At 40.8% G+C, this 13195-nt stretch overlaps 2 protein-coding genes across 5 annotated transcripts in view; one reads left to right on the top strand and one right to left on the bottom strand.

Moving 5' to 3' along the window:
* Window positions 1-13195, bottom strand: part of dock1 (dedicator of cytokinesis 1) — a 177559-nt gene that overhangs the window by 70068 nt on the left and 94296 nt on the right. The gene's annotated exons all lie outside the window — the stretch shown is intronic.
* The window catches only part of insyn2a (inhibitory synaptic factor 2A), a 30234-nt gene continuing 21945 nt past the window's right edge, over window positions 4907-13195 (top strand). The window contains exon 1 of the mRNA XM_086139465.1: window positions 4907-5491. The gene's annotated coding sequence lies outside the window, so the exon portion shown is untranslated. The remainder of the gene's footprint in view (window positions 5492-13195) is intronic.

Genomic DNA, 13195 nt, shown 5'->3' with positions numbered 1-13195 from the left:
AACATGCCCCATGAAGGACTCCATCACAAACAGACAACTGAACGCTTAAACCCTTGTTATATATGAAAATAAAAATTTTGATTTAGTTTAACACAAGTGGCACACATGGGATGCAGACTTGCTTACGTGGTGTTTGCAAACAGAAGTCACATGACTGTTTATTTGCATAAAAGAGCGGGGAAGTAAGAGCCAATCAAAAGTAGTCACTTTAGACCCATAGAGATACATATGTGAATATTACATCTGAACCCAAGTATATAGAGCAACTGTGGCAGGATCAACCAGGGAGCTTATATAAACCTTCTTCTCCTTTCAGCTTTTCCCTTCAGGGGTGGTCACAGCAAATCAACCTTCTCCATTGAACCCTATTGTCTGTATCCTCCTCTCTCACACCAACTACCTTCATATCCTTTCTCATGACGTCCATAAATCTTCTTCCTCTAGACCTACTGCCTGGCAGCTCCAATTCCAGCACTATCCCTCCTCTGGACATGACCCAACCATCTCAGTCTGGCTTCTCTGACCTTATCTCTAAAACATCTAACATGTGCTTTTACTTTGATGGACTCATTCCTGATCAGATCAATCCTCATCCCAAAGAGAACCTTTGCATCTTAATCTCTGCAACCTCTCGCTCTGCCTCCTGTCTTTCCACAATTGTTACGGTTTCTAGGCCATACAGCAGCACTTGTTTCACCACTGTCTTGCTGTCTTGTACACTTTTCCTTTTATTCTGGCTGATAGTCTACAACTGCATAGTGCCCCTGACACTTCTCTCCAACTATTCCAGCCTGATTGAACCCGTCTCTTCACCTCTTTTCAACACACTCTGCTGCTCTGGACTGTTCTGGTCCAACCAACCATAAAAGTCATCTTACGCCCTTTTTTTTGCCATTACTATCTCTATCTTTAACTTACGCTGTATCAACCTGTACTCGTGTCTGTTTTCTTCAGTCCCTTCAGAATCCCACGTCTTCTTTGCTAACCGCTTTCTCTTTTTTATTCCTGCACTTCCTCATTCCACCAGCAAGTCTCCTTATCTACTTTCCTTCAAGACAAAACACCAAGAACTCTCCTACCTGTCTCCCTGAGAACATGGCTGTAGTTGTCCAGTCATCTGGAAGCTCTCCGTGTCCACCCAGAACTTTCTCAACTCCCTGAAAACCATAAAACACTCCTCCCTTTTAAGCTTCCACCTCTTTGTCCTCTGCTCTGCCTTTGTCTTCTTGGTCTTTCTTGTCACCAGTCATCCTACGAACTGCCATCCTATGCTGTACGGCTACACTCTCACCAACAACTACTTTGCAGTCACTGATCTCCTTCAGGTTACCTTGTCTATACAAGATGTAGTCTACCTGTGTGCTCCTACCCCCACTCTTATGAGTTACCCTATGTTCCTGTCTTTCTGTAAAAAAGTGTTCACTAAAGCCATTTCCATCCTTTCTGCAAAGTCTACCACCATCAGTCCCTCTGCATTCCTATTCTGTATACCAAATCTGCCCATAACTTCATCTAACTCATTCCAGAACTTCCCTTTTTCCTCTAATTCCCACCTGCGGCGCATAGCATCACACCTTCAATTTCCCGTTTCAGACTCATAGGTCTATCTGACATTCTTTTCACCTCCAGAACAATCCTAACAAACACCTCCTTCAAGATAACTCCTACTCCATTTCTCCTCCTGTCAGTACCATGACAGTACATCTTAAAACCTACTCCTAAGCTTCTAGCCTTACTACCTTTCCACCTGGTCTCTTGGACACACACTATATCCACCTTCCTCCTCTGCATCATGTCGGCTAACTCTTTACCTTTTCCTGTCATCATTTCAGTATTCAAGGTCTCTACTCTCGGTCTCAGACTCTTGCCTTTCCTCTTCTCTCTCTGCTTCTGAACACACCTTCCTCCTCTCCTTCTTCAACCCACAGTAGCCCAATTTCCACTGGTACTCTGTAGGTCATCAATACCCATGGTGGTTGCTGTTAACCCGGGCCTCGACCGATCTGGTATGAGATTGTTAGGTTTGATTAGCATGTTTGGGTTTGGCAAAAGTTTTATGTATGAATCCCTTCCTGACGCAACCCTCCGCATTTATCCAGGCTTGAGACCCCCCCCCCCCCCCCAGGTTGGCTCAGGGAGACACTTGTCTGCAATCAGACAGCAGGAACATTTTATTTTATAAGGATATGTATAAGGCAAGTACATACTAAAAATAATTTTCTGTTATTCACATGTGTCATAAAAAGCTTGTTCAGGGGAGCACTCACAACTGAGAGCAATAAAAAAAGGGAAGGATGCCTAATGGATTTGTGTGTGAATTAAATCTTTGGGATGATGCAGCCATTTCCTGTTGACCACAAGCTGAAAATCTTTTGTCATTTTGTCATCTAAGGTTGCTCAGCGCTCCTTGCTGTTGTTTGAGCATTGTGGTATCCATTCATTCATCTTTATTCAATGTATCTTTTTTCCTTAATATTTTACTTTTAGACAAAACTTTTGATTATTCATGGCATGCTTTGTTGCTCCCCCCTTTTCTATACAGCTTGATGATAGGACACGTGGTAAATTGGCTCAGTCCGTCAGGACTTCGGTTGGGGATGGGAGGGTTGTCGGCTCAAGACCACGCTTGGCTGGAGAGGTGTTTGTTCCCGATAAGCAATGCCAATGTGTCCTTCAGCACTGCATCAAACCTCTATATGGCTCCCTGGCACCTAAAAGGGACAGGCTTCTCACTATGTCACTTCTCCATTGATGAATGATTACAAGTTCTTGTTTTATAGTATGCATGTATATTTCAGACCTGCGCATAATAACAACAGAGACTTGAACTGTAATGTCTCTGACAGGGATCAATGAATTATGAAACATAACTAACTAAAGCAGAATCAGATAACTATCTTAAATCTATATAATCAAGCATTGCCTTTCTGGGCATATTTTGCATAAGGAATTAATATATCTGTGATTGATTATCGACTGGTCCAGGGTGCGGCCTGCCTCCAGCCATGCCACTGCTGGGATCGGCCCCAGCCAACCCATGACCCTGAGTGCAGGTCAAGCAATTTAGATAATGGTTGAACCTTCTTCTTCTCCTTTCGTCTTTTCCCTTCAGGGGTCGCCACAGCAAATCAACTTTCTTCATCTAACCCTATTCTCTGTATTCTCCTCTCTCACACCAACTACCTTCATATCCTTTCTCACTTTGTCCATAAATCTTCTCTTTGCTCTTCTTCGAGACCTCCTGCCTGGCAGCTCCAATTCCAGCATCAGTCTACCAATATATTCACTATCCCTCCTCTGTACATGATCCAACCATCTCATTCTAGCTTCTCTGACCTTCCCTCTAAAACATCTAACATGTGCTGTTCCTCTGATAGACTCATTCCTGATCCTATCCATCCTGGTCACTCCCAAAGAGAACCTCAACATCTTCATCTCTGCGACCTCTAGCTCTGCCTCCTGTCTTTTCGTCATTGTAACTGTTTCTCGTCCGCACAGCATCGCTGGTCTCACCACTGTCTTATACCCCTTTCCTTTCATTCTGGCGGATAGTCTTCTATCTCGCAGAGTATCCCTGACACTTTTCTCCACCCATTCCAACCTGCTTGAACCCGTAATTTAGATAATGGTCGAATGTGTATGCATATATTGAATTCATACATCTTTGAAAATACCCAGAGAAATAACCTTATCAAAAACATTGTAGTAATACAAAGTTACAAAAGCATTTAACAACTATGAATGTCATAACAAAGAAAGAGAGAACCCATCACAATGGGACAGCTACTTCTGCTGACGTTATTGTCAAACAAAATGAATCAATCGGAGAAGTAATTTGAAACATGTCTGAAAATGTATTTATGCACTTTTTTTTTTCATTTGCAGTTGTGCAGATTCATTCTAATTTTAAAATAATTGTATGATACAGAATTTCAGTTCATCGTTGATAGCAGTTTTCATCCATGTGTTTTTTTTGTGTTTTACCCTGTGATTCAGTAGTCTTGTGAAACTTCCCATATTCACACACTAAACACAAAAACCTGTGCAAAAGCAGCAGCTGCTGTCTGGAGAGCAGCAGCTCATTACCATGGTACCTGAGGCTTGGAGCAGAAGTAGGGGGGTTCCCTGTGAGAGAATGAGGCTAAGCTATAGCCCAAAAAAACTCCATCCAGTTAATTTTTCAGAAGAGAGGGTTTCATCAAGTCATTTATACCCTCCCTCCTCGCTTTTCATTTTCCGATAAATACAACAATAGCACAATACAAATCTAATTAAAGATAGTAAAGTGCACACTACCTAAAGAGAAAAGCAAACCTTCTCCTAAACAATCTTAAATATTAACCGAAGATAGATTGCAATCCACAGAGATTGACACCTACACCCTTTACAATAACACAAACCATCAGGAGTGACGATTCGGGAGAAGATGAAAACCATACGATTTTACTTAGAGACTCCCAACAACGTGAAATGTAATTCATACACGTCCATTGCTGTCTTTCCTAAAGCAAGCAATCAAATCATCTAACCATCTGTCAAAGCCAGAATTAAGGTAGGTAGGAAGAAAGCAAGAAAATCATATTAGGATGAACATATAGTTACAATGGAAGTGACAATCCACCTAAACTGATGAAGACATAGAGTGATGATGGATGAACCTGCCATCTGTAGCTAAAACTGAAGTGGTACTTTCTCCCCTGCATCTTTAACCCCCCTCAATTCTCTCTGCCGTGTTTCCTCCCCATCTTACTTTATCTTGCTCACTCTCGCCTACCCTCTCTCTCTCACTCTCTCTCTTTCTCTCACGCACTCTCTCTCTCTCTCTCTCTCTCACGCACTCTCTCTTTCTCACTCTCTCTCTTACCCTCTCTCACCCTCTCTCTTTTCTCTCGCCCTCTCACCAGTACACACTCAGACATACATGAGCAGAAAAAGAGAAAGCCAGCGGGAAGAACTGCAGCAGCACAATGGGGATATTCTGCCTGCGTGGACTCTGTTGCTGACGCGTTAGGACTTGGTCCACCGTGTGCGTCTGTGTGTGTGCGTGTGTGTGTGTGTGTGTGTGTGTGTGTGTGTGTGTGTGTGTGTGTGTGTGTGTGTGCGTGCGTGTGCTTGTGTGTGTGCGTGTGTGTCTGCACGTGTGTGAGTGTGAATGCGTTTGAGAGCCCCTGCTGACACTGTGTGGAGGCTGGAAGAGGGTAAAAGAGGAGATCGTGTGGAGAGGAGGGAAAAAGAGGGGGAGTGTTGACTTTGACTGGGGCTGAGAGGAACCTCACACCACTGGATCAGAGGACACCAATGTGCAACAACTACTCCAACTACTGCCTCTCCCGTTCTGGCTGCGTGCGGCTGCCTGCCTGTCCGTGTAACTTCTGCCATGGCATAGCCTCCTCTAACAGCTCGCCTCTAGTCCACAACGGAAACGGGCATGCATGGGCACAACCAGGAATCTAGGCTACTGCATCCTTTACTAAGTAATTCACAGTCTGAGGTGAGTCGCTCCTGTATGCTCTTGTCCTGTACTCTGTATCACCTCTCAGTCTGCAACTATGAGGAGGAAAGTCTGTTCTAATAGCCTCTGTAAGAAACATCTGAGGATCTGCCCACTCTGCGGGAGCCTTGCATAAGCTTCAGGGAATATTCTCTATTGAAGATTTTTCTAAACAACAATTGATCAACAATCAAAATTGTGGCAGAGAGGGTACTGACAGGGTGAAGGGAGGTGTCAGAGATGAAGAAATGGTGCAGAGTTTGCACTAATTGCAAGTCACTGTAGGAACTCTTGATATATTAATAATATTAATGCTGGTTAGATTTTATGTGAAAGTCTCAGGGAAAAAAAAAATAAATGCGAAAAATGTTTTTGAAAAATCACAAATCGTGCCCCTGTTAGCTGGCATTGATTCCAAGAAGATTTGAAGGCAGATTTAACCTGACTCCCTCATGTAGCAAAGCTAAAACAGTGCTTGACAGGGTCTTGCATGATTGCGCATTTCCAACCGTTTTTGTTGCTGAGTGAGGATTATATAAAACACGAGACATCTTGAGCAATATGTATAGAAATGTTGGGGGGAGGAGAAGGAGAGCTACTGTCCTGTAGTTGCAGCAGTGTTGTGAGATAAGATACCCTGCTGCACTTGAACAAGGTAATGAGAGCTGAGCATCAGACAGTTGGCTGCATCAGATGAAGGACCTTAACTAAAGACTAATCTAGATTAATGGACAGGGTCAATTCACTCCTTACAGATTACTGGGATCTTCAATGTGTGCAGATGTGTTTGGATGCAAGTGTGTGTGGGGGTCACATCTCAACTGTCCTTTGCTTGTGTCAGAGTACAAATTTCATTCCACTCATGTCTGAAAAACCTACTAGCTTCAATCAGTCTCTCATTCAAGCCCTGAAAACTCACATTAACATTCTAAAACAATTTCCGCTCTTTTTCCACTTTCTGCAACAATAAGAAATGGATGAAACTAGCGGCGTCAGAAAAAGAGGTCTATAGACTCTGTAGACTATGCAAGTATGAGACTTTCAGGGAACAAACACAGAGTAAAGAAGATGGTATGGCTTTTCAATCACAGGGTATTATGACAATTACAATGCAACTTGCTAAATGGACATGCTCAACAGCAATATATAAAAGAAAACAATGGAATGTAATGGGTGTCACTCAAGGAAGAAAACAAGATCTATTGACGTGTCATAAATGGTAATTTCTTCATGGTAATTCTTATTTTAAACTCAGTGCTGTTTCCGCAAGGACTGGGCATGATGGTCAAGGCATGATGGGCATGGGGGCCCACAGCTTTAAAGCAATTCTTTATTTTTAGAAATCGGCATTATCCCTCTTATTTTATTGCTCGAGGAGAAAACAAGGGGAACACTACTTCTGCCGCACAAATACATGAGAAACAGCAGGCGTGTGCCGGCATGCCCCCCCTGCAGACATATAGTGCACGAAGATGAAGAGGTACAACAAATCTGCAACAAATCCCACACACACACACATCACTGAGACAGAATAGACAGGAGGGGGAAATATGTGAAAGAATTACACCGCACAAATTGCGTTTTTCCCTCTCTCTGGTTTTTTTTTTTTTGGAAGACACCTGTCTCTCCGGACCAAGCAAGGGAGAGTGGGTTTTTCCAAATGAGTGCTGATGTGTGCGTTTGTCTCCTGCGGTCCTGCTCGCTGAGGGGGTTACAAATTCTTTCCTTGCTTTTGAAACAAGCCAGATGTTAGCTTTCATGTGCTAAAAGGATTATTCATTGAGAGTCTGAGTGTTTCCCTGGGAATGCCACAACCATGCTATGCAGTTGAGGTGAATCCTCTGCATCTGTTGTTGAGCATAAGATTTTGTGTGTGTGTGTGTGTGTGTGTGTGTGTGTGTGTGTGTGTGTGTGTGTGTCCAGGAGGGATAGCCGTGGGGGAGAGGGGGGTCCCCTATTGCAAAAGTGGTCACTTCACATGGGATGTTGTTGCCCAAGTGCATTGGTGTGAGTGTGTGAAGCGTGTGTGTCCCACATTGAGACCTCCAACAGAGGCCTCACAAGCTAACAGGTTACAATGATGAAATGGAAAATGCACCTCTTTTAATTTTTGATATGCTAAATTACTGATTATTCGACAATTAATTTTCAGAGACATTATTAAACTACGGCAACAACATACAGATAGTTAATGAATTCACTTTTTTTTTTTTTTCCGGAAAAGCCAGATGCTTCTTTTATTTGACAATCTGGAAAATGAAAATCTTCAGAAATTATTTGGCATGACAATCCAATTTTCCAAACTTAGTTTCAGTACATTTCTTGCAATTGAATGGTCTTTCAAACAACTTTAAAAAAAATATTTTTTTCTTCAGTTTCTTCAATTTTCTTCAGTAGTTCTTTATTCATATGAATAATTGATGTAGGCAGGCTAAGCAAATGCAGATCAGATTAACAAAAAGTTGAAGAGAACCATCTTATGAGCTTGTGATTCAATCTTAAAAAGAAAACAGACTGCACCACACTGAAGTTGCTCTCAGACATGTACACCAGTCAACACAGAGGGCTGAGGGGGTTGACCTTTTTAAACATGTAGTTCACATTTTGAACTAGATACAAGGGGGATAGGGGGATTGCTGCATTTTCTTTATAGATCAAAAATCCGAAATTCCAAAATAAAATGGTTTCTTTGGTTGGATGTTTTTGCTTCATTGCTTCCGCTCGTATAAATTAGTTTTTTTGCAAAGCTCGTGTTTTAATTTAGCTCTAGTCCCATACTAAACTCATTAACGCAAACTCACTGAGACAACCCTTTGAGATAACTTTGCTGTAGTTTGATCGATACTCACACAGACTGTGGCAGTAGTCTATTATAAATTGTGTCCTATTATTTTGTTTTTTTGCTTTTGGAGATATAGGCCAACCAGTTAAAGCCCCGATCAATTGAGGCTTACCAAACATATGCAACAATGTCTTGCACAGCAGCTTATAATCTACCAAAAAAAATTGAACTTTCTTTGTTACGTGATTGCTTATTCTGGCTTCATAATATTTCGTGGAACTGACAAAATAAAATATTCAGACTCAGGCTGAGAGAGCCTTCCCTTGAAGCAGTCAACTCCTTTCCTCTCTTTTCCATCTCACTGATTGGCTGTGTCACTTTTTCTGTGCAAGACATGATCTTGAGAAACACAGCCTCAGTATGGTAGCTCCCTTGGCACCTATTCCTTTTTTTCTCCCCACGTGTCAAGAGTTAATGAAAAAATGTGTTTTTCATGCCTTCAAATCAGTTATCTTTTCAGAATAAAAAAAGTGTGGATAGTGTTTCATTTTCTGTGATGTGACCGTTGCATTTTATGAAAGAAAAAAAAAACAAACACAAATTCTGGGAAAGTTTGGTACTTCTGATCACATTTAAGTTTTCGGCATGAAGACTGAGGGAGGAGTAATTTTTGAAATTGTAAAAGCAGCATCGCAACAATTAGAAAAGAAGGAAATTTCATGTTTTCCTGGACAGAAAATTGAACAAGTTCAAGTTGGACTTTGAAGTTGTGAGTTTCAGTTTGTTTGTATTTGTCTTTTTTTATCATCTTTTCTAGTTGGAGGATAAATATATCTCATAAATAACATCAATATTCAGTACAAGGCATTTTGTAGCGCTCCTCTGTATTAAGAATCTGCTCACAAAAATTTTGCACTTAAATGACAAGCTACAGGGGAGATATACTCCCCTATATGCCATCGTACTGTACCATTAGAGTGCTTTAGAAATAAAGTTTGAAAAATTACCTGAAGCTAAGGACTGCCATCAAATCCTGGGATGACAGAAACTGCACTTGTCAAACTGTGAAAAATACAAGTACAGAACTGCAAAATATATGCAATCCACAGAAGGGCCTTTATTCCACTGTGAACATGGCGATCAAAAGGATGTAGAATGACAGCAACTAAGCATATTTCTTTGTATAATATTATATGATGCTGCACGATCGTTTGGAAGACGTGAAAATTGCATCTGACTGTGATTCCAAAGCTCAAAATATCCTCTGCGCAAAAAAATTGGCTGGGTTGACAGGTTTCACATCCTTGCCAGACTGATATTCCTAATCAATTGAGCTAACTCCATCAGTTCCAACAAGCAGTTCAGCGGGATTGACATTTTATGTCCTATAACAGGCATTAATTACCTTTGACAGATAATATACTTGCTCAACACCTAAATATAAAAAATGAAACATCCACAGATTTTTAGTGAATCACCAGGATGCTTTCAAAATTTATATGGTGATAATATTTCAACTGATGTTGGGGGAAATTTCAATTGTCAATATTAAAACAGCGACCGTGCAAGAAAAGAGTTTTCTTATCCCGTTTTACTGACACCGTGCAGCACATTAAACAAACAATATGTTCCCGGTGTTGCTTTGTCATTACTGCGACACCAAAACGGGGGTTGGCCAAAGAACATCTTTAAAACTGTGCTTTGAAACAGTACGGCCATACATAATGATGAAACCACAATTATTAGAATACAATCCCTTCGAATCCTGTGATGTCTAGAGCTTTTCAATCTCGGGGCATTAAGCTGCCATTAACACACAAAGGATTTGTGTTTGGTTCTGGTCTAATGCACAGCACTGCTGTCACGTCTCGACACTGACCTATAGAATCAATCCTTGAGCTATATAACCTCCAGCCATTCCTCAAGAGGATAGACGTAACAACATATGATCACTTGCCATGGCAAACGCATGAACAATAGATCTGTCAGATGACCTTAACACCACAATCTTATGTAAAATATGACCGAACATATTTTTCACAGCGTAATCGGAGGGCTCTAGAGAGATAGATCAAAGACTGTTCAAACCACTACTAAGCCACATGTAATTATGAGCAGGAGCTGACAGAGCAGAGAAAAGAGGAAACAAAACAAGAGTAGATAAAGCGGGATTGTGGGAGAATTTGGAACTTCCATCATTCGGGTTATACCACCACACTCATCGCTTCAGGCAGCCTCCGAGACCATGCTGAGCTGCAATAATGTTAAATTGCTGCTGTTGGATGGTGGAACACTTTCAGCTTATCCAGGAACACAATGGCAGGCTTCATGGCAACACTGTTGCGAATTCAGAATGCTGTGATGGCTGTATACATTTGATGGTGATTTCTTAAGTTGATGGATGGAAAAATAAATACACAAAACAACAAGAAAGATTTGAAAACATGCGTCTGGAAAATTCCCATTTTCAAGATATACATGTCGATTTTCCTTTTTTTAGTACACTGTGAGATTGCTGACTGTAAATATTGAAAATGTGACTCATAATATTGTACACAACAAAGAGACCCGGTTGCTGTGCCATTCAGTAAGTACGATATGATATAAGATGAGGTAAACGGGCTTGCTGTTGACTTTCCAGTTCAAGTAAAGGTTTATATAATAGTGCCCTCTATGAAAACTTGATTTTAATGGTCTTGTTCTGTTACGGGAGCAAGCAATGCAGCAAGGCAAAAATGAACACCTTTTTCAAAGAATTTCATAAAAGCAGCAAAAACAACCACTTGACTTTTTAAAGTTTACCCGGTATGTCTGAGCTGAGAATTACGGAACTCCAACATTGGGGTTGGAATTTTGGATAAAAATGCGCTGCAATTTAAACAAAACAAAGGGGTTAATTTAAATGTACAACAAAGCTCAAGTCAATAGAAAATTACTTAAACAAGACAGGCTGTTAAGGTCCCTAATTGAAATGTAAAGCCATATCTCCAGCATTTAATCAATTCAACGGTTTTGTGATGCATACTACATTAATGGATTTTTCCCTTTGATGGAGCATAAGCGATAAAACAAAATGAGTCTGGTACAAAGTTATGGCAAACATTCTAATCCCAAGGGAATCAGAATTACTGAATTTCCTCCTTTTTAAGATTTTCCCCCCTAGTAATCCAAAGTTCAATTAGGTAACTGCCATTCACAAAACTGCTGAGTCACATTGTGGTTAAATTAATGCAAGCAATGTGGACCTATTTATAAATTCAAGGTGCATTGTATTAGGTGAACACATGCTCTGAGCACAAAAACATTTCCATTAAACAGTAATTGTTCTACTGCAGTAATCTGGACTGTCCTTGAAGCACTCCAAAAATCTGAATTACAAAATCTCAACAAGCACCAGTTTTCTTAACTGGCTTTCATGATGGGTAAAACCTTCTCCGGCCCTAAGAAATATACCAAATTGTAGCCCATAGTACGGATCCCGTTTTAGCAGCGCTGTTAAAATAAGGTCAGATGTGAACATGCCGGTCTGTATGGTCTATCCTACTGGGTAGATAATAGTGGGTCAGTTCACTTCAGTAACTTGCCCCTAAAATTAAAAAAAAAAAAAGGATCAGGGCCATCCTAAAATGGGAAATTTGCAACAGGAATGCGTGATGAGTCATCCTGTTTATGCAAGAGGTCAGGGGCCGGGGGGTATCGCTGCAGGTGAGATACAACTGCTGCTAAATTCAGTTTGGCTCAAACCCAATGTGAAAGGAAGTGGATATGTGGAGTCAGAGACAAATCATTCAGCCTGCAGTTTGGTATGTCAAAAGCGATCACATCTGTTTCAGGATACGATAAAAAGCACTGAATAAATTGTAGGGCATTTAAAAAAATAAAAATAAAAATAAACAAAATTGCATCACGTATTTTAATAATTAGCACATGGAATTGTGATCAGATACAACTTTGAACGTACTGAACACTATTCAAATTTATGCTGATCGACATTAGCCTTCTCAAAACAACATTCAAGACTGAGTTCAGTTGGGACATCGTGAAAAAGTTTCCCGGTCTCTTGCATTCAGGAAAGACACGTCAAACTAAGACCCACTGTAATGGACCAGAAGTGAACAGCCATGCCGGTGGATAGAACTTCACAACATAATATAAATGTCAAAATGTCATAAAAGTCAGGAGGAGATATTTACTTTAAAAGCCAGAGCAATTATAACAGCAAAGCCTGTATTGAGTAGTGAGACCAATAGCTTTTCACTTCTATCATGAAATATTCACCCATTTTCACAGCTCAGTTGACCAAATGCCACGAGTGTTAGAAGTCATTTAATGATTTAATGAAAGCAGTAAAATGCATGAATCATGACAGTTAATCTCTGTTCTGTCTCTGATACTGAAAAACGAAGCCATGTCTTTTCCTGCCTTCATGCACACAAAACAGAGTGACTGATACCAGTGAACGACTGTATTAATGTTTTGCCCAAAATACAATGCTAGCGGTCTTGTTTTGTTTTTGCATTTTCCATTTGTAAAAAACCTCCCTCTTATAACTTATACTTTGAGGTGGGGAGTGCGGGGGTCAGACTGTGTGTGTGTGTGTGTGTGTGTGTGTGTGTGTGTGTGTGTGTGTGTGTAGAAGGGGGGCTGAGGATAGTTCCTGGTAAGATTTCATTAAAAAACAATTATAACTATCACTGTGTTGTTAATTATAGCATGATGTTAAATATACTATGATGACTTCATTCCCTTTTGGTAGGGGGAAGCTGTTTCTTTGGTATACACATAGTCTGGGCCATTTGAAAAGGAGCCATTCAGTTTCTTTTGTAAATTACCCGTCTGATGAGAATTGAACAAACATCTGCAGGCACAGCAGAAAGCTGCCTTCACTAACCTGTCTACATGGGCGTGCTGTGCAGCTCTCA

This window comes from Fistularia commersonii, chromosome 32 (assembly GCF_037954325.1).
Source record: "Fistularia commersonii isolate RoL2024-O1a breed Wild chromosome 32, RoL_Fcom_v1.0, whole genome shotgun sequence".
NCBI lineage: Eukaryota > Metazoa > Chordata > Actinopteri > Syngnathiformes > Fistulariidae > Fistularia > Fistularia commersonii.
The sequence above is the reverse complement of the archived record's forward strand: the minus strand, read 5'-3'. Positions and strand labels throughout refer to the sequence as shown.